The sequence below is a fragment of the Thermobia domestica genome, chromosome 16, assembly GCF_964235325.1.
Source record: "Thermobia domestica chromosome 16, izTheDome1.hap1.1, whole genome shotgun sequence".
In the NCBI taxonomy this organism is placed as follows: domain Eukaryota; kingdom Metazoa; phylum Arthropoda; class Insecta; order Zygentoma; family Lepismatidae; genus Thermobia; species Thermobia domestica.
The window spans coordinates 38,248,406-38,267,903 of record NC_137469.1 but is presented as its reverse complement, the minus strand read 5'-3'; the positions used below and the strand labels follow the sequence as shown (position 1 = coordinate 38,267,903).

At 36.0% G+C, this 19,498-nt stretch overlaps 1 long non-coding RNA gene and 3 other non-coding genes across 4 annotated transcripts in view; 3 read left to right on the top strand and 1 right to left on the bottom strand.

The window, feature by feature from the left end:
• Positions 1 to 19,498, top strand: part of LOC145673028 (uncharacterized) — a 101,719-nt gene that overhangs the window by 44,273 nt on the left and 37,948 nt on the right. The gene's annotated exons all lie outside the window — the stretch shown is intronic.
• On the top strand, positions 2,563 to 2,634 carry TRNAP-UGG (transfer RNA proline (anticodon UGG)). Its single transcript has one exon. It is a non-coding gene; the product is annotated as a tRNA-Pro (tRNA).
• Positions 9,592 to 9,663, top strand: TRNAP-CGG (transfer RNA proline (anticodon CGG)). The gene has a single exon. It is a non-coding gene; the product is annotated as a tRNA-Pro (tRNA).
• On the bottom strand, positions 13,870 to 13,941 carry TRNAP-CGG (transfer RNA proline (anticodon CGG)). The gene has a single exon. It is a non-coding gene; the product is annotated as a tRNA-Pro (tRNA).

Here is a 19,498-nt window from a genome sequence, read left to right as displayed (position 1 = left end):
TTTCCTTGAGCTTCCTACAAGTTCTAAATGTCGTCAGTAGATGGTGCGCCTATCACTGCCTTTTTGAAATAGTTTCAAGCAATATCAATATACCTGCCATCTAGCGACACATTTCAACACGAACTGTAGTGGAAGAAACTATTTTCCTAATTTCCGTTGTGTTGAAGAATAAAATTAGCTAATTGCTTCTAATAGATGTAAATTAAGTGTGAGACACATAAAATGCGATTTATGTCACTTTCAAAAGATGCATATATCAACTACTAAAAGTCGGAAGAAACTGGTTGTTCCGACATCTTGTTCCGACCAGCATTGGCGTATCTAGGATATTTCGCCAGGAGAGCCTATTATGGCCCCTTACTTCTGAGAATTGAAACAACCTTTCAACAGGTTCAACAGTATTCTAAGGGGTCAAGATTGTTTTAAAGGGATCAGGGTTGGATTAACCCAACTGGAGGCCCGGGGCTAGAAAAAATATGTGACTCTTACTGAATTCACCTATTACATTTCTGTGAAAATACAGTAGAAAAGTTATGGAAATATGTTTCATATTTTTGGTCATATTTTATTTTGTGATGATGATCGTATCTTCATGATTCCTTTTAGATATTGATCAGAGATATTGATCAGAGTGGAGGCCTCTTTCCACCTGGAGGCCCGGAGCTATAGCCCCCATAAGCCCACCCCCTTAATCCGGCCCTGACTGGGGTGTATCCCCCTCTAGTTCCGCCTATGCCAACCAGCATATTCCATAAACACTCTACTCGGGATGAAGCAGTAGCGAAATAAAGTTATGACACCCTAAATAAAATGTAACTACTCTATTTTGATTAATATACTCCATACTTTGATATGTAAAATTACTGTCAATTGGCAAACAGAACAAGGACCAATTCAGTGATTTTTTGAAAGGTAACAGTCAGTGGCGTATTTACGATTTTGTTTCGGGGGGCTTTGCTAACTTTCGGGGGGAGCTTTGCCTGAAAATGTGAAAATTCTGCAAGATATTTCATATACTTTACTATAGTAAGTAAGATTTCGGGGGGGCTTAAGCCCGGAAGCCCCCCCTAAATACGCCACTGGTAACAGTAATGATAATTTTAAATCAAGGTGGTAATTGAAGGGAGATGATACTAAGAAATCCGGACAAGTTCAAGATTTCAACATTTCACCAAACAGGGGGAAAATGAGTGTCGTTTGTCTTTCTTGTAGAAATATCAACATAATTTGAACAGCACAGAATTAGTGTTGTAAATATGGTTACCTCGATCGATGAACCTTCATCCATAGAAGTAACAAATGCACTAATTTCAGAGAGCGAGTGTTTGTACTTGTTTTATCAACCACAAGCTTACTTGTTAGTATAAAAGCTTTTGTTTTCAATTTACTATTATTGCGAACTCTTGTTATTTAATTTGAAGTTTCTGGGCTCTTTGCGAGATATTGACAGGATGACTTTTTGACTCCCAATATCATCCCGTGACAGGCATATCCTATTAAAATCCCAGAGGAATCCCATGAATATTCCTGTTACCCTTAAAGTTTCTACTGCGAATCTGAATGTCCCGAGACAGGTATTGAACCTATGTAGATCGGCCAGAGCGTTGTCTGGAGTTCTAAAGTTCGAAATACATTCTATAGGTATACGAGTCATATACAGGCTTAAATAAATATTATATTACCCGCATTCGGTCGAAGAGGTGTAACAGCTTTTTCAGGACAACCATCCTAGTTGAGATTTTTCCTGATTTCTCTTCATTCATACCAGGCAAATACCGGTATAGTACCTAACATATAGGCCCCAGGACACTTCCTGATGCTGAATCACTTTTGTATTAGTCACCTGATAACTGGACTTGCATTCTCAAGTTTTAAATTCAATTCTGAATTCTCAATTTGAATTTTAAATGTATGTATATGCATACCATGAGCATTTGAAGTCCTAGTTCTGACAATTATCGTTAGGTACCGGTACTTATACATAGGTATTTTCTATACATAATAGAACTTTGTGAAAGTTCTAAACTGTTTTGTGCAATTATATAATAGCATACATTGTTTCTTTTTTCAGCTATAAAGTGGATTGAACAGCAATAAATTCAACCATTTCACTGCATCCCAAGCTACTCGATCTTTTATCCGATTCAATACGAAAAATTCTTATAGGGAATATGAAAAAGAAATTTACAGTTTGGACACTTTTTTTTTTAATCGAAGAAAACTAAGGCGGGAGAAAACAGTAAAACTCAAGATAACCTCCGATTAGGGTATTAAACACCATAATCCCATATGATTTGTTATTGAACCAGGGACTGATTATATAGTAAGTTTTCTTTTACGGAATGAGGCGGTAGAAAATGAATCTTACACATTTAAAACTCGGCGAACTTCCGTAACCTATATTTGGTCCCAATATTTGGCACTTTGGTGCTCCAAATTCATACTTGCTGTTTCGTTTTTCACCTTTTCCCCCCTCCATCAGACATGTGAGTCACAAATTTGTGTTCGTTTGATATAAGGAAGAGAAGAATAATTATTGTCAAGTTCACTTTTCCTAATCGTGGCCTGTTGGTCTAGGGGTATGATTCTCGCTTTGGGTGCGAGAGGTCCCGGGTTCAAATCCCGGACAGGCCCATAATATTTTTGTCTCCATTGATACATATCTCAATATTGCATTCATAACTTGAGATTATTAAGGTGGAACTCGAACTAGTAGTTGCAATAAGAACCTACCAATAATGGTTTTTATACTGCATAAGCCACTACTCTGTAGTAAAACCTTCACGCGTCTGCGCATAGATAGTAATGAGGTTCCACAATCATGTGTACTGCTGCTGTTAACAATCATTAGGCGTTACATTTAAGCCTACTAAAGTATGATGCTGTGATACGTTTGGTAATTCATTACATGAGAACTATTTTATTAAGTAATTTTGAAAAACTGCTATTTTTTTACTTTTTTATTTTCTGTTTTATTTTTGCACTTTTCAATTACTCTAGAGCAATTAAACGTGCTGTACAGCAATTAATATAGATCTATTGAGTTACCATAGCTATACTTTACCGTTACCTCACGACTTTACAACAATACGCACTGCCTTTCATTCTGCAGAAAATCTGTATTATCCAAAGTTTCTGGTATCCGAGGTTAGCCATGTCCACATTAGATAGGATAAGCGGAGCTCTACTGTGCTAACAAATGACCACACACGGCCAAGTTTCAGGGGAATTGAAAGTAGTCCTAGGGGGGGTTAAGCCTTTCTGGTCACACCTAGCTACAAGCCTATGCTACAGGTATGAGAGATTACACTCTGCAGAAGTTACCATTCTAAGTTCTCTGAAAGAGGAAGGAAGTATATAAAGCAGCTACTTATCCAAACCATTAGCGTAGAGTGGGGACAATTGGGACAATTTTCCGTTCAGATTTTTTTAAACCTACAATTTTGCTTCATTTGAGAAACCAAAGGTGGCATATTAAAAATTGATCCTTTGGGAACATTTCACATTTTTGGGGGGGTCAATAGAAAAATATTTTATTAAAAATTTGTTGAAGTTACTTTGACAGTGCATTTTATTCCATTTGTCCACATTGGCAAGTCCACTAGGACACCTATTGGGGTCAACTAGGACAATGTAATATACTAGGACATTGTAATAATACATACGACAATGTAATATATGTCGTATATGTAAATAATGGGGAGTTTACAATAATGATCAACATTACACAGCAAACCAGTATCCGTTTTAAATATATGACTATAAAACAAGAAACATCATTCTTAAGACCTGTTTGCTACTCTTAGGGATCAAAATTGTTATTTGTTAGACCTATCGGCAAAAATTATGAAAAAAATGTTGAGAATGCTTCTAACTTTTATTACTATTAGTTCTAATTCGAAACCTTTGTGAACATGAAGCATCCAGCAAGTAGTAGGTAGTTTGATTAAACTAGTCACAAGGCGATGAACATGAAGTATGGTAATGTGAAGTACATTATTAAAGGAAACTGCCTATAATACAGTCCTTACGATTAACTGCTATTAGGTTTACAAAAGCAGAATATATTAAGCTATTTACACTATTAGAAGCACTACATACAAAAACCTATCCAGTTGGGACAACCGGAACACTGTCCCAGTTGTACCCATGCAAAATGTCCCAGTTGACCACACACGGCCATTTTTCACGTTCCATCTCCTTATTCAAACCCGCTTAACCTAGCGCATGGAATCGGTTTCTGTGCTGGAGCCCTAAAAGCACGTGTTGAACATAGATATTGACCATAAGAAGAACAAGTATTCTAAGGGGGAAATTGCTTTCATAATATGATACAAAGAATTTGCTTTTAGCTGTCAAAAATGTTCTTCTTGGTCTCCTCTTCTTTGTGCTTGTTAGATTATACGACTCACACGCCATAAACAACAACCGTCTGGCACTGTATCTACAGTACTACAAAAAGTTCTCGTTACTCCCATCAGATGGCACCAGCCATCAATGTCCCAGTTGACCTGCCGTCCTAGTTGTCCCCAGTCTATCCTACTCATGCTTTTATCAGAGACATTTTACTACCAAGAAACTTTATAATTACGAACAGAAAACTGAGCGCGATACGTGAAGTACGACAATATGAATTATACTACAGAAAACTTTTGTGTATTGAGGGAAACAGAAGTCCATACTACTTCCCTTGATGAAACCGGGACTACACCTCGAATTTATGGCTTACACCATGAATTGCTCTGTAATGTTGCACTCAGTTTCTCTCTATTATATGCACTATTCTTTAAATAGTTGACGGTACCCAAAACATCATCTTGTGATACCATAGGCACTATAAATCTTGTTCGAGGGGGCATGGTGGACCAATGATAAAGTGCTTACTGATGGGGTCCCTGGTTAGATCCACGGTGGATAACAATAGTGTCCGTGGGTTTCCTTGGACACACTTGTTTCTTCCCCCATTCCCATTCAACAAATTATTCCATTATCATTCACTTGCCTTACTCATTTGTTTCTCTTACCCTAAAGGGCATAATCATGGGACGTTAAGCTGAATGATTTCATTTTATAAATCTTGTTGTAACTTTATCAATGAGCTACTTATTCTAACTTTACCAAGTTGTTCCTTTCTAGAGTGCGAGGATAGGGTACTAGATTTACATAACTAAAGTTCCACAACCTTCTCTAAAAATTAGGTATTAAGCCTTATATTTGGAAGCGTGTTATAAAATGTTAAAATAGAAACAAACACACTGCTCTGCAAACCTGGCAGCACCCGATCAATCAACCTTCCACGTCCTACATGCATTTGCTCTATTAGGAGCACGCAAGGTCATGATTTGTCAGTTTCCGGCTCCTAGAACTCACGAGAGGCTCTTTACCAAGCAGATTAGAAGCAGAAGAGGGAGAAAGGGCGACTATTAGCATTAGTAAAATTGGGAGAGTGTAGATGAATAAGCATCTGAGAAAACTGTGAAGCCCAGTTGAAGGCCAAACAACGAAAGGCAGATTGTCATGAGGTCATTGTTAAATCATGAGTAGGTAAATCATGCAGTTCGTAGATTTTGTCATGCTTTAGCACCTTTATCATGTTTATAATTATTAATATGTGTCAGCTATAATTGTTTGTTTCTATTTTGTATTTTATTTTTTAAAGTATATATAGGCCACTGTAAATTTATTCTTGGTGCGTCTTCCCTCACTTTTTTTTTAATCTCAATCAAATAAAGGCATTAATCTCTCTTTCTTCAGACAAATATTCCTTTATCCAATTACTAGAAACATCCAGTTGAACACCTAGATTAAATTCACTTTTAAGTTTCCCTTATCAAGTTTGTTCTCTTTTTCCTGTTGATCAACTTTATCGATGACACGTTTGGCTCTTCTTTCATCATCTCCATCTGTTGTTTAAACCAGTGGTTGCCAACCAATGTGTCGTGACACACTGGTATGTCACTGAGTTTCATAAGGTGTGTCATGAAATTTTAGAATTTAAAAATTACCAAACTTTTAATAATTAGTTAAAATAATTTTTAAGGGAGACTATACGAGCAGGGATGAAGTGGGTCAGTGGATCGTGAATCAAGTGGGTTAGGTGGGTCGAGATTTGTAAGTGAGTTAGTGGATCGTGGGTCAACAGGACGGGAGCCGCTGCTACCCATCACCTACCATGACCCACTCTGACCGACTCTATCCCACCGACCCACTATGATCCACTCTGATCCACCGACCCCATCTGCTCAATGTATTGTAGATGGTATCTTCTGAACACTCATAAACTTGTCTACGGTTTACTTTCGAGGCTTCCATTTTTCTTCCTTTTTTATTTATTTCTATATTTACTTGCCTAAGATGAGTATATCTGTGGGGGGGAAAAAAAACAAGGCACTTTTGGACATTGATATTTGTAATTTAGTAGTAGCAATAAGACTTACTACTTGGCTTTTGAGACAGTCGAATTTTATACTAATTTTTTCCCTTTACTTTAGCCTACTTTACCTTGTAACGTATATAAAGAAAATAATAAATAAAATTGATTTAGAACAACATAATAGTTAAATTGTATTAGTATACCACAATAATGGAACGGGTAGTATAGTGGGATTATAGTTATAGTGTTGCCTATCACATGGAAATGATTCATGACATTTTATTCAGATGTAACAGATGGTGGAATGAAAAAAAAAGGAATAAAAGTAAGAACTCATAATGTAATTAATTAATATTCACAATAAAAGAAACAATTACACATAGGTCAAATACTCAAATATAACATGAAAAAAAAAGAAGCATACAATCACTAAAAATATGTAAATTGCCAATAGATAATTTTTACTTGTCATACAACACCATACATCAGTTATACTTCATGTTAGCCTACTTTACTTTGATTTGAGACTTTCAAATTTCATCCTATTTTCCACTGAAAAGGATCTGTAATTCGACAAGGAAATAATTACTATATATAATAATAAAATTCAAATTCATCGTAACATAGCTTATGACAAATACTTTACCATTTTATATCGTAGAGGTCAGATCCAGATCCTGTCAGGTATTGTAACAGAGTGCTGCTTTAGCGATTGATCGTAGCAATTCAAACACCGATTAGTGATAATTTGACAGCCTTGTTTCATTACAAGTGTAAGCTCTTCATTCAGTTAGAAAGAGGACGTGGATCATGGGTCAGAGTTTATGACGATGGGTTTTTTGTGGGTGGTGAGTCAAAGTTCGTCATGGTGGGTGGTGGGTCGGAGTGGGTCACAGTGGATCTGAGTGGATCATGGGTGGTACGACAAAGTTGGTCTCTTTGGGTGGTGGTCAGAGTGGGTTAGGGTGGGACATGGGTCATGGTGAGTCAGTGGGTCATAGGTCAACTTTTCATTGACTCACGCCATCTCTGTATACGAGCCAACACCTTCAGCAGCAGCAATACTCAGTACTACCTAAGAACAGTGATGACCAGGGCCCGGATCTTGTTGATCTAAAAAAATTTAAAAAGTGACCTATAAAATGACACTAAAACTCCTGTAAAATAACCCTAAAAATCACAAAAATTGACCGTAAAACTTACGTTTTCTCAAACTTTTATTTCATTAAACATTGACATTTTTTAATATCCATTGGATTTTTAATTAACATTTCTCACTCATATTCAAAAAGTTTTGTTTCAGTTAGTTGCAGTCCATTGATCACTTATGTCCATTGATCAGTCCATTGTACGGCATTGTAAGTATTGAAAGCGTCAGTTCACTCCCGAGTTGAAACTAGGAAGCACTCTTAAACAATAAAACTTAGCAAGTTTAGACTACATGAAAATAATAGATAAAAACACGTTTAAAGCCCTTGTACGCCTTCTAATGCATTTTTAGTTATTCACGTGATCACATTCTTTGTGGTCAATAACCCAAAACTATCTGTTTGGTTACCTACCAACCCCCGCCTTTCGTTAAGCAGCTACAGTTTAGTTTTCATTAGCTTGTTAAGAATGCAGTTTTTCCACCCCAATAGTCAGGGAGCAAGAAAAGAGATTATTCAACTTCGTCTTTTCCACATCCGTAAACCGTGTTCATTTAAAGATTTCCTTACGTAGAAAAAAGAATAAAAAGACCATAAGTGACCTAAAAGTTACCTTAAAATATTAAAAAATGACCTGAAATTTCAAAACAGCAAAAAGAGACCAAAAGTTGATCCTAAAAAACTATATTTTTAGAACCTAGAGTTGATGGATAACGTTTTTACTTGAACTTGGCTTCTCCTATGTGTAACAGAAGAAAGTTGACTTGTCAACAAGATCCGGGCCCTGGTGATGACATTAGCTTTAATTTCTTAGGGGTTAAGCGCGGAGTGGCACAGACATTTTTGGGGTCAGCTATTCCTTTTTTCTTTCTTTTTTTTTTTTTTTTTTTTTTTGTATACCGAAAATAATAGCTTTATATTACCTGATCTACATTACAATACTCTATAAAATATTGACTTGTATGTAGTGACGATGCCACTCAGGGGATGGGAGTGACCGCCCTCTTGATCTCTCTAACGTTGTCACTGCATAAGAGTCAATGTTTTATAGAAAGTTATAGGCTTACACTAATCTATTATAATTTATATTATTAATAATAAAAGAAATCAAACAAGTGTGTCGCTATGTCATAGTGATTCAGTAAGGTATGTCATCTGTGAAAAAAAAGGTTGGGAACCACGGGTCTAAGCTGTTCAAGTTGTTTTTACTTCTTGTTTGGCTCTTGTGCATGTCTTCGCGCAATTTCTAGTTTCCTTCCTGTCAGAGTCGACAACCACAAGAGTTATGTCAAACTGCTCTTTGATAACTCATAACATATTCCAGAGTTATACGTTCTGAGTTCACAAATTATTATCTTTCAGCATTATAAATGTCTTCTCGGTACAACAAGCGTATGATTCTTTAGTAAACTGTTCACTGTTCTTATTAAAGTTCTGCATCTTCTAAAATTAAAGTATACTTATGCCATCGACTATTACCTTTTTTTAGTCCGTAGCACTTTGTATAAGCTTTTTCCGTATAGAAGTTCAACTTTTTATTTACGTTCCAAAGGAAGAGAATTATCACACATAAAATATGATCACACAAGAGTTATAACCTTCGAATGACAATGCATGATGTTACAGATCATTATCAGGACAATCAAAACTTCCGATCGTAGCGTTTACATACAATAAAAACATTACATGCAATACACATAACATCCGATTGAGCTCCCAAGCGTATCTAGATTATCCAAGTACAGTACATCAAGCAAATCATTCCGTAGCATTTCAATAACTCGTCATTCATACTAATAACCATCAAATACACCGTATATGTGAGAAATGGATGAAAATAGTAAAATGAAAAAAGTGGGAGGAAATGGAAGAACCCCGAGGAAACCCACGCACACGATGTATGTTCACCCACTTGGCGGCGTCTGGAATCAAACCAGAGATGAAAACTCTACCTCTGAGCTGTCGCAGCGGTCTCTTGAAAGAGTGCTTTCCATTTCAGTTTTGACATCTGAGAAATATATTAATTACCAGTCCAGTTAGTAAGTCATTTCTACAAAAGTGGAGCAATACGGCCTGTTGGTCTAGGGGTATGATTCTCGCTTCGGGTGCGAGAGGTCCCGGGTTCAAATCCCGGACAGGCCCATCTTTTTTTTATTTAAAGAACATGAGTTTGTGCATATTAATACTACATCTATGATCTGTGATTTTCAGACCTAATACTAAGGCGGATCCAAGCTAGTAATGGCAAAAAGACTCTGGCGTGACTACCCAGCGATTCAGAATTCAAAATCTTATTTTAAGTTCTACGAGGATGAGGCAGAAAAAGCACTTCTACCACAGCTACTTATCAAAACCATTATTGATATTGTATCCGACATCGGAGTTTTGAAATTCCAAATATAAGTACGGAAATTGAACGATATATGTAATTTTAGAGTATAATCCCCTCCCCAAGTATGCATTAGAAGGCTTGTATATTGATGGAAGGCGTTGGATTTTCTGAGGCAAGATAGGTCAATTGAACTAGTCGTCTCGTAAGTATTACATAGATAAATAAAGCAGCTGATCAAAATATGTCGAAGAAAATGGGAAGACATTCACTCAGTAGTGTATTGAGAACGGCTGACATAATGTATAGTATCATGATGATTACATATTACTAGAGAAGGACATAAAATGATTGCTTTTTTGAGATGTTAACAACCTTTCAGCACCTAGGCAATATGAGGTATGATCCTATATCTCTAAGCTCAGCCTTGCTTTGATAATTACATTGATAATTAAAAGTGTATAAAATAAGTCTGATAGTATTTGCAAAATGGCATTTAATGAGTTAATAATTGATTTTAAGACCTTTCGTTTAGCGTATAAATTTGGATGCCGAACAATTGCAATGTCACAAACTGCACGTCAAAACTTCTGGTCCATAGGAAAAAGCTTGAGAACAGTTGTTAGTTTATATAATGTCGTTTTGTTTTGTAGATACTACACTTTTTTTTTATATTCTTCATTGCCTTTAAGATATACCCCAAAAATAAAAGAAAGCGAGGGTGTGACCTTTATCTCCCATTAAAAGTCGAACCGGGTTTTCTGCTCTCAGATAACCATGTTGCTACTTGTCGAGGTCGAGGGCAGGATATACAAACGTATAATAGCTCTCTAGAGCAGTGATCCGCAACAGATGTGTCGCGGTACACCGAAGTGATAGCACAAGGTGAAAGGTATGAGGTGAATTTTTCATAATTGTATTGTATGAAAAATAAATTTTATTTCATTTTTATTCCATTGCTGTGTAAAGTACGAATACAATTATTTATTCTAATAGTAGGTCTATTAGAAAATTGTATTTTCTTATATTTGTTACACTCCATCTACAGGGAATTAAAGTTCATAATTATTAATAAATTCAGAAGTCTATTTATGTTTAATAATAATAATAATAATAATAATAATAATAATAATAATAATAATAATAATAATAATAATAATAATAATAATAATAATAATAATCGTCATCATCATCATCATTATATTATATTTCTGTATTAGTAGTGCCAATATGAACATTACATGACCGAAATTACATTTTGGTGTGCCGTATTGAGTCATAAATAATTTATGGTGTGCCGCGAGGAGCAAAAGGTTGCGGGTTACTGCTCTAGAGCAATCATTTCCAATTGACAGGGTGAATGACGTCGGTTGGTGCACACCTTTAGTCTCAGAGCAGCGACAGAGAGAAATAATAGAGCAAAGAAAGGGAGAAAAAGAGATATTAAGAGTGCAATAAGCAAGTGTTGGCAGCATACGAGTATTCGTAGATTCACAAGTACTATATCTGCAAATCCATCGATTCCATTATTTGATGTTTTTTTATTGGTTTATTTAGTTTTGTCTGTCAACACTGCTTTTGATATGTTTATTATAGGTAGAACAGAAGAAAGATTACAGGAGATGATTGGCCAAATAGTTGACACTGGAAAACCATATGGAATAGAAATCAACATCGAAAAATCGAAAATCATGAGAATATCCCGTGGAAACGCGTCCTTACGGCTCAGAGTAGAACAAAGAGAACTTGAAGAGGTCGATAATTTTAAGTATCTGGCAAGTATTTTGACGAGAGACGCTTACTGCACCAAAGAGATCAGGTCAAGAATTGCCATAACCAAAGAAGCATTCAAGAAGTAAAGATCACTCTTAACTAGCAGGCTCAATATTGGACTTAGGAAGAAGTTGGTCAAATGCTGTATATGAAGATTGGACTGTATGGTTCAGGGACTTGGACATTACGGAAGTTAGAGAAGAAATATTTGGAGAGCTTCGAAATGTGGTGTTGGAGGAAAATGCAAAAGATAAAATGGACAGAGAGAGCAACAAACGAAGATGTTTTAAAACGGATAGAAGAAAAGAGGACACTTCTAGCCACCATCCTTCGTAGAAAGGCCAATTGGATTAGACACATCTTGCGAAGAAACTGCCTTCTTCACACAGCTATAGAAGGAAAGATGGAAGGAAAGCGGGGAATAGGAAGACGAAGAACACAACTGATTGACGTTTTGAAAAATAGAAGAAAATATTGGGAGTTAAAAGAGGAAACTGAGAATCGAAAAAAGTGGAAGAAACATTTCCAGGCCTAAATCTAAAATTGAAAACTCTTTAGTACCAGGACCTGTTGAAAGGCAGAATACGTAATAATAATAATAATAATAATAATAATAATAATAATAATAATAATAATAATAATAATAATAATAATAATAATAGTAGTAATAATAATAGTAATAATAATTTTATCAACACCATATTCCTCGTTTGCTCCATAGAACTGCTCATCTGATTTCCTGAGAATGCGAGAAGCAAACTGCGACGTCACGAAGGATCGAGTCGGAAATATTGCTTTGCTGGATAGGTTGGGAGTACAAACCCATCCTTGATGAATATCAAGATTCACATGATGAAGTTTTAACCAGCATTATATTTCAGTCTGAGTACCCATTGCTCGCAAATTCAAATTCACTGCTGGGAGTAAGTTTTCGCCACAAAAAAATGTTGATTTGTATAATTAGTTCTAAAAATTCATATAATTTAAAATTTAGTTTCTTACAGGTCTAAAGTTTTTTTTTTTTTTTTTTTTTTTTTTTTGTCGAGGCTCTTATTGCCACTATTGCTTTGAATAATAAGTCTGAAGATCACAACCCATAAGTGCAGTATTTCATTGAAGGTTATGAAAATCATATCCTACCAGGGTCGGATCCAGGATTGTCTGAGGGGGGGGGGAGGGGTGCACCAATAATTCCCAAAATAACCAATCACACTGAAACTCTTCAAAGTGACCTGTGACAATATTCTTTACCCCCTAACAACGCTGATCCATAGAACGGAGAATATTTTAGGAAGGGTTGCAAGTGCTATGCAGGACAAAATCTTGTTTTCTGCTCCTGTCTTCTGTTTTCTTCCTTACTTGAGAAATGTTATATTGATTTGCTTGGTGAATCCTTTCCCTTCAACCTTTACAAAATCGACTTAAACTATTGCTTTCGAAAGCTCTGCTTTCTTTTAAGACCCAAACGGAAATATTTAAATATGATGGCAGAAAGTTTCGGAAAGTGTTGCTATTGTCACTGCTAGCTTCTCATTTTAGATAGTGTATAATCATAACGCAGGGGGGGGGGGTGCACGTGCACTGGTACACCTGCCCTGAATCCGGCCCTGTATCCTACAAAAAAAATCGATAGTGTGTAATTCTTCTGTGTATATATAGTAGAGGTCTGAACAGGCTCGAGCAGAGCCCGCGAGCCGGGCTCAGGTTTACAAAGAATATATCACTTCGGGCCCGGGCCGGGCCGGGCCGGGCTCGGGCTGTAAATGTTTAAACATGCAACCATATTTATTGGGCCTTTTAGGGCCTGACTTTCTAAATATACTGTACAACGATACATCACTGTTCTTTCTGGAGAACTTTTAAAGCACAACTGCAAAATTAAACCGCTAAGTGCTGTAATAAAAAAAAAAAACAATAATTTTGCGTTAACTATTCCGTTCCTGTAATTTAGGCTTATTTCGGGCTCATTAGATTATCACACGAGGTCGGGCCGGGCTCGGGCCTAAATGCTAAAACATATTTCAGACTCGGGTCGAGCCTCACATCATAAATTCACGGGCTGGGCAGGGGCCGGGCTAAAAATTCCGACCCGTGCAGACCTCTAATACATAGGTAGAGCATAGGTTATTCACTACAGAATATCATTGCTACCACCTTGAATTTCACTTTAATATTAGGTTTGAAAATCCCAAATCATAAATGCAATATTAACGTGTAATAATTCATGTCTTTAAAGAAAATAACCAGGGCCTGTCCGGGATTTGAACCCGGGACCTCTCGCACCCGAAGCGAGAATCATACCCCTAGACCAACAGGCCACAGTGCCTGAAGCTTATACTAATGTACTTATTAGTGCAGCGGTTCTCAACCATTATGTCGGGACATACTGGTGTGTCACGCAATCCCTTAGGGTGTACGAAACTTTTGAATTTAAAAATCATGAAGAATTTAATAATAATTAATTGAAATCAACTTTGAGACAGATTGCACCAGTCAACGTCTCCAGCGGTAGCAATAATGTTCAGTACTACATACAGTCATTACATTATAAAAACTTATAAGATGACACTATTATAATTTACTACTACTACTACTACTACTACTACTACTACTAATAATAATAATAATAATAATAATAATAATAATAATAATAATAATAATAATAATAATACAGGAAACAAGTGTGTCGTGATGTCCTTCAGTAAAGTGTATCCAAGGCCGGATTTTCCAATAGGCCCGGTAGGCCCGGGCCTATGGGCGCAAGCTCCCAGGGGCGCACGGCCGAGAGAGAAAAAATTAAAAAAAATATCTAGAAATAAAAATAAATAGCCATAACTTAACATATTTATTGAATTGATTTAAAAAATCAGGCTAATAAAGCATTCTGATTTTGAAGTTTTTGTGTCACGTTATGAAAATACTTCATGTAAGCTGTGTTTCTGAAATTAAAACTATTTTATAATGTATTACAGAGTTTTTTTTTTATTATTTGCCCAAATGGCTAAATTGAACAAAACGAAAGTTATTCACCAATCTTTTGTTAATACATTAACGGTATTTTGTTAAGCCCAGAACCAAGTAAATTCCTCAAAAAACTTGCAATGACAAAATTGCATCGTGGAGTGGTGTTTAAGCAATTAACATATAGGCCTGATATATATATATTTTTAATAGAGGTTTTTAGGAAAGTAACTTTAACCAGACTAGAGGGCGGAAAAAATTATTGGGCCTAGGGGCGCCTAAATGCTAAATCCGTCCCTGAGTGTATCGCCAATCAAAAAAGGTTGAGAACATCTGTATTAGTGGTCTGGTAATGCAAATTTCTTTTGCATTCCTTACAAAAGAACAGAAAGTATTTTGTTTTCGAGAACTAGTCATACTGAGGAAGAAAAGCTGACATTAAAACACGAACTATAGATCAAAGTATCACCTCCAAGTATATAGATCTAACGCTTACAAAAGTTCAAAGAAATTTGATGATGTAAGCTTAGAAACCCAGTGTGATATATACAGGGTGATTCATAGTGTAAATAACAACTTCAGGATGTTATTCCTAATTTATGTCTATAATTGGAGTGGGATACAGGTTCGTGTTGTCGTCCACCAACTATCTACTTAAGGCTAAGGTTATCATACATGTCTTGCGGCTGCTGAAATAATAATAATAATAATAATAATAATAATAATAATAATAATAATAATAATAATAATAATAATAATAATAATAATAATAATAATAATAATAATAATAAACGTTATTAATGCATCCCTGAATGAAGGCTTCTCCCATCTTCTTTGTGATATTTAAAGCAGCAACTTTTCTAAAGTAATAGCCTATATCTATTTCGGTTTATTTATTTATTTAATCTTAAAGTCAGTCTGATATACTGTTTAATAAGCATTGGATTTTCTTATCCTTCTACAATTTCTTCCTCTAGCTGTCTAACTTCATCACGACTAGAATCTTTCTAATTTTATTTCAAGTGTGTCCCTGCTGTCGATGTGTTTTCCCGTACCTCCCTCAAAAGAGGAGGGACAAATTGCTGTAGCCGAGATCTTTCAATAGTTAGATGGTGATAGGGTTGCCATTCAGAATTATTTCCTGGGTACACTGTCTTGTTAGCCCTTCTAAGTAGCCTACGATCTTCACTCGTCAAGACCAAACGATTGAATGGCAAATTGGCAACACAGCCGAGGTGATTCACTTCTTTTCCGAAAGGAAAGGGAGGGTTTCCTTCGTAAGAGGACGATGGGGGTGGGGCCGAACTATGTTTCACATATTTTCCGAGAGCACACTTGAAATAGAAAGGCTCTAATAAGTATGTTTCACATATTTTCCGAGGGTACACTTGAAATAGAAAGGCTCTAATAAGTATGTTTCACATATTTTCCGAGGGCACACTTGAAATAGAAAGGCTCTAATAAGTATGTTTCACATATTTTCCGAGGGCACACTTGAAATAGAAAGGCTCTACTTTTGTATCTTCACAACCTTTATTGCATCTACCTTTGTTTGAGATTAACTTTATCCTTTATCTTTCTATCTCTCTGAGTTATTCTTAGCACACACCTCTCCAATACTATTTTCGTACCTCTTCATCTTTTGGTTGTTTGTGCAATGCTTCACATCCGTACAGAAGGAGTAGTAGAATTACCTTAGATACTTATTTACAAAGATGTCCTCCGAAGAAATTTAAGGGCATTTTTCACTTTTAATTACATTTTCATTCATCCTTCATTAATGGATGTTTAAACTGTCTATCAACTGTTTAGTTCTTCTCTTTGTATATGTTAGTGTCTTTGTTGCAATGACGGCTCTGGAGGGAAGTCACGTTAGTAAAAGGTAATATTTTTCTTTTCGATACAAGCGATAATGGAAGAAAACTTAAAATATGTCCAAATTCTTGTATGCACTTTGAAGCGATAAAAATTTGTGCTTACTCCCTTAGCTTGTAGCGATATGTATGTTTGCTACAATGCTAATCTCTAAATCAACAAACCAACAAACGAAGAACACTATACGTCAATGAATTAAGACTTTGTCATTATTTTATTCTTTTATTTTTTTATTTTTATTTCAAGTGCTACAGATGGAGTATTTGATTGTATGATTTGGAGACTTGGACATTACGGAAGCTAGAGAAGAAATATTTAGAGAGCTTCAAAGCGTAGTGTTGGAGGAAGATAGAGAAGATAAAATGGACAGAGAGAGAAATACATGAAGATACTTCAAAACAAGTAGGAGAGAAGAGGACGCTTTTAACCAACATTCTTCGAAGAAGGCTTAATTGGATTGGGCACATCTTGCGAAAAATATTGCCTTCTTCATAACGTCATAGAGGAAAAAATGGAAAGAAAGAGAGGAGTAGGAAGAACACAACTGATCAATGATTTGAAAAATAGAAGAAAAGATTGGGAATCAAGCAGTGCCGTGCCTAGGAAAATCAATGCCCGGGGCGAGAGTATATGACGGCGCCCCCATACATATATTCCAAGTAATTTTTCCTTTCTTTTCTTTTTCCTCTCCCGAATTTCGCGCCCTCCTTACTTAGGCGCCCGGGGCCTTCGCCCCGTTCGCCTCCCACGACACGGTACTGCGGAAGAAGCTGAAGATCAAAATACGTGGATGAAACATTTCGAGACTCTGAACTAAGATGTATCCTATTAGTCCCAGAATCTGCTGAGAGAGAGAATACTTAACAATAACAATAATATTATACGCCTACAATAAGCTTCTAATGTTCTATTGCATAGTTAGTAAAGGGGAACATACGCTAATTCTACTCCCATTACAGATGTGTGACAAGAATTATATCCCGAAATTTGAGCTTATTCTATGATTCACCCTGTATACATCGCTCTGTTTCTATACTTACATTCAGGGATGCAAATAATCACTCGCCCGGGGGCAAGTATTTAATATCATATCGAAGGTAAGTAAATGATTTCTATTATGGGGTGTGGGCCAGTACTTTTTTCTTGGGCTAGAAAATTTTGTTGCTTATTTGCATTTCTGTCTTACATAGTCAAATTGTGTCGAAGCTCTGTGTGTTAGATCCCCATATTTGGAAGTACCGTAAGACGGGATTACTTTGCACAAGATTTAAGGAATTTTAAAGAAAATCGCATGTAACTTACAAACGAAATTATTTAAAACACTGTATTTTAAACATATAATAGCTAGATATATATAAGGAAAACATTCGGGCAAGTGCATTAGTACACATTCAGTATGACCATTATTATTGAAGTATATACTTTGGTGCAAAGTAACCCCATAGGTGGCTAAAAAGTATGTTCAACATACGAACATAAAGTTTCTGTGCAATGGTTCCCTTCAATATTTATACATTTTTTCCTTCTACACAAAACTGCATACAGTTTTGCAAATATTGATATCACAATGAGGGTACCGGTATCGATACTTAGTATGAATTACCAATATTTGTAAAGAAAATTACGTATATTCTGTTACCGGCACAGGAACAACATTCTAATAGTTTAGCATGTGCCACAAAAATGCCAACTTCTGAACAGAAAAAAAAATCCCCGTGAAGGGATTTGCCTTGGTTATGCCTCATGTCCAAGAATATCATCCCAACCCAAAAGTCTAGTGATTTCTAGACTTTGTGAGTGAAGCCCCTCTCAAGTTACTTTTCTGGATCCACCATTGTTCGTAATTTATTTTCCAACAAGAAATTCAATCCGGCATATACCTAAATTAAAAAATTACCTAAATTTATAATGCAGAAGGTTCCAGTAGTAATAATTTCCTATCTAAGCGGTATTTTGGACCGGTTCAAAGTAACCCTGAGTAGAGGCTGAAACCGCCTTCTCCCAGTTTTACTTTTTGTGTGACTTTAAAACGTTTCACATTTCAATTTCAACTATTGCATCAAAGTCCCATTATACACAGCAGTATTCTACGAAACTGACTTATCTTTCATGGAAATTCTTGTACGTGATATCTTTCAAATTTTGCCGGCCTTTACAGTGACTGGTTTCCATACTTCTACAACAACAAACCCTCCGGGTAATTAGAACTGATGTTAACCGCCAACATTATAGCCAAAATACAGTTAGATGTTCTATCTTACGGTGGCAGTTCAAACTTCCTCTAAAGGGCCTTACAGTTCATGGTTTTACCGACAGAGGGTTGTGAAACTCTTTTCATATTTTGTGAAAATTAACCCCGTCTCCCGCTTTTCCTCAATCAAATATAAGTATGTAGGCACCAGCGTTGCCAACCTGGGAGAACAAAATTATCGATTTTCGTCCTTAAAATTATCGTATATTACAAAAGATTATCGTATATTCGTTATAGGCGTGATAATTGTATAAATAAGTAAAATACTACTAATAATAGCAATAATATATAAGAAAATTACCTAATAATCTTCAGTTTCGAACTCCACATCGGTGTCACTATCCTTATCATACCTAATTACGCAAAGTAATTACGCGATAAGTAATTTCACTTGCCACAGAACGATTCTAACTTCTTTGTTTTTCACATCCAAACAAAGGCGCTAACATTCACGTGAGCGAATAATAGAGCCAACATGAACAAACAATATTGCCACCTCCACGTAAATATGATGGATGCAGGGTTACCAATTCTCAAATCGTTATTGATTTATTTTGGCGACAATGACTGTTAAAAATGTGTGTTTCATAATTCTTTATTGCACACGTACAATTTATTTTCACATTAAAAAACTGCAAAAAGAAAAGTGTGCGTTCTAAAATTATCGTATATTCACCTATTATCGCAAGGGCATTATCGTATATCGTATTAAGGCTTAAATTATCGTATATCACGATAAATTATCGTATGGTTGGCAACCCTGGTAGGCACAGACAAAGGATATACAG